The sequence below is a fragment of the Varanus komodoensis genome, unplaced genomic scaffold (genome assembly GCF_004798865.1).
Source record: "Varanus komodoensis strain SLA01 unplaced genomic scaffold, ASM479886v1 scaffold33, whole genome shotgun sequence".
Taxonomy (NCBI): domain Eukaryota; kingdom Metazoa; phylum Chordata; class Lepidosauria; order Squamata; family Varanidae; genus Varanus; species Varanus komodoensis.
This window is the reverse complement of record NW_025335817.1, coordinates 1,250,630-1,253,657: the sequence shown is the minus strand read 5'-3', so window position 1 is coordinate 1,253,657 and position 3,028 is coordinate 1,250,630. Positions and strand designations below refer to the sequence as shown.

The 3,028-nt window shown below is 50.8% G+C and overlaps 1 long non-coding RNA gene across 1 annotated transcript in view; it reads left to right on the top strand.

The window, feature by feature from the left end:
* Nucleotides 1-1,500: 1,500 nt before the first annotated feature.
* The window catches only part of LOC123027608, a 3,650-nt gene continuing 2,122 nt past the window's right edge, over nucleotides 1,501-3,028 (top strand). Inside the window, exon 1 of the long non-coding RNA XR_006415534.1 lies at nucleotides 1,501-1,621. This is a non-coding gene — a long non-coding RNA (uncharacterized LOC123027608). The remainder of the gene's footprint in view (nucleotides 1,622-3,028) is intronic.

Sequence of the window (3,028 nt, the reverse complement as noted above, 5' to 3'; positions counted from 1 at the left end):
CTCTTGCAAGGAACCCATGGTGACCCTCAAGGAATGGGTCTCCACAGGATGTGGATGCAGAAGTAAGCTTTGCACGTGTGTTCCCAGCAACTAGAATTGGGAGGAACAGTGTTTTTTTTGTAAGAAAAATGGTGCCGGAACTCATGAAATTATTTACCTTTTGCACGTAGTCAATCACTGTACACACCCCCACATACGTCAGTTGCGTAACGAAACGTAACGGTTGCCACCTGCAGTAAGCACTCAGCGCGCGACCACACGACCAATCGCAAGCCGAGCAGCACCCTCACAACCAGCGCGGACGAAGTACGCATGCAGTGGACTCGACACACAAGCAGCCCGCACGCACCGTTTTAATGATTTTGCCGCCGACCTGCTACGCTCGACAGGGCGATTCAAATCCGCGTGGACCAAACATCAAATTTTCAAAAGTTACTTGGAAAATCTGTCAAAACAAGGTGTCGGAACTCTGTTCTGGTGCGTTCTATGACACAAAAAGCACTGGGGAGGAATATGGCCTTTCATACAGATAGTCATCGTGAAAGCAGTGGGACCAGCTGCCTGGGGAGGTGGGGGGCTCTCCCACACCGGAGGCATTCAAGAAGAAACTGGGCAGCCACCTGGTGTGACTTGGTGTCCTGCAACAGCAGGGGGTGGACTGGATGGCCTTCATGGCCCCTTCCAACTCGACTCTTCCACGATTCTATGCTTCTATGTGACTAGCAGCCATGGTCTGCCTTCTCCATGAATTTGTGAAATCCCCGCTTAAAGCCCTCCGCCAGTCACGGGGATGGGGATTATGGGGTCACGAGTCCAATACACCTGGAGATCTGGTTTGGGAGGCTGCCCTGACCCTCCCACCCCACCTGCTCTCCAGATGCTTCCATTCGTGTATTGTCCCCGAAGGTATCACAAACCCCAAACAAAGCACAGGCGCCTCTGCAGCTCGGCTTTATCGTTCCTCATCCCGCTGCTTGTGGCAACGAGCCCGAGCTGCCCTCGCAGGGAAGATCTTGGGAAGCCAGTCTCGGGAGGCTTGCGTGCGGCAGAGGGACTACAAAGCTCGGGCCGGGCCGCCTGGCGCAAACCGATCCCGTCGGCAGCTCTTCTCCGCATGTAAGCAGCATCCTTGCAATATATTCTGGTCTTGCCAACCACACACACACAGAGCCGCTTCTTATCTTGTTATCGAAGCATCCAAAGCGTCCTATCTGAAGCGCCATGACAGCCCCGGCCTCCCCCTCTCCCCCAGTTTCAAAGAGAAGCAAAAAGCTGCTGCACTTTGAACAAAAGGGCCCCAAACAAAAGCAGAGGCGAAGCTGGTGGCCGATCAGATAAGGCCGTGGGGACCGCTGGGCGGCGGTGGGCACGCTGCCTATCCAGAGCTGGCAGGAGCGGATCCTGCTGTAAATCTACATCCATGCAGGGAGCTGCTATTTCCCATCTTGTGATGGCTATTTATAGGTCTGAGCTAGGAAGGAAGAGAAAACAAAACACGGCGACACAGAGACAGCGGCTCGCAGCAGAACGGATCGCTCACACGAGAGCCGTGTGGTTAGCGGGGCCATCTGACAGACAGGCGTCTTCTCCGTTTTTCATTTCGTCCCATCTCGCCCTCCAGGTAGGGAAAAGCTCTCCTCTCTGATCAGTGGCTGATGGAAGAAGAGAACTTTCCCCTGCCCACCTTCCATTCCCATCAGCTGCACCAGTGCAGTGGAGGGGCCCCAGTTTTCAGCCTCATTGTGGTGTCAACTGGTTTGCCCAACAGGCTGTGTGGGAATGAAGTTGATCTTCCCGGCCATCCTGCACTGAAAAGCTAAAGGGATGGGATGCTCAGAAAGCTGCATCTACGGGTACATTGATGGGATGGGACTGTAGATCAGCAGTTGTTGTTAGTCGCAAAGTCGTGTCTGACCCATCGCAACCCCATGGGCAACATTCCTCCAGGCCCTCCTGTCTTCCACTGTCCCTCGGAGTCCACTCAAGCTCACACCGACTGCTTCAGTGACTCCATCCAGCCACCTCATCCTCTGCCGCCCCCTCCTTCTTTTGCCATCTATTGTTCCCAGCATTAGGCTCTTCTCCTGGGAGTCCTTCCTTCTCATTAGGTGGCCAAAGTATTTGAGCTTCATCTTCACGATCTGGCCTTCTAAAGAGCAGTAGCTTTTATGAATTATGAGCCATTCACGGATCCTCCAACCTGCTCAGCAGTTTCCTTTGCTCTCTTGAGCACTTCCATGGGTTTTTACTCCCGGGAAAGTAGTTTAGGTTGATTTTTTTTTTTTAGGTTGAAATTTTTTATTTAAATAAAAACATACTAGGACTGCAGCCCTAGCACAACAATTGTTGCAAACAGAAAAAAGGAAAGAAACTGGCAAAATTAAAATAGAATAAAGTCCACTTGGTGTTGTTAGGTCTACAGGACTTCGTCAAGTGGTAAGAAATTCCAGGGCTGTAAGCTTTCCCAGGAATGATTCCATTTGGAAAGAAGTCACTGGTTTGTGGGGAATGTAGGAACTTGTAGGGCTGGTTTTTTTGAGGGGGGCGGGGTTGGTTACCTAAAATACTTCAAAAGGCTCAAGAGAACCAAACATATCTTCATCAGGCAGGCCAGATGCCAGGAAAGACTCTCTGATGACAAGCTTCTTGTCCACATTGCTAAGGACTAGCAGCTTTTCTTTGTTTTTGTTTTTTAATGACATCTAAGATGCTCTGGCGCTTTCAGGCCAGCTTTCCATGTCTGTGCTTCTGCACCACTTGTCTGTGAATATGCAGGCCTCACATACAAACAAACAAACCGACACAGGGATCTTGCAAGGGTACCAAAAGAACCGTGCTCTCTTACTGAGTAATTTCTCCTTCGGGGCAGCTGCACAAATTTGACATATTTTCTGACTATCCATATTATTGAAGGTTGTTTACAGCTCTGAGCCAAGGAAACGTGCTGCCACCCACAAGACCAAACAATCTGAGAAGCGATTGTTTTGATGGCTGCAGAAAAGGGAAGGGAAGGGAAGGGAAGGGAAGG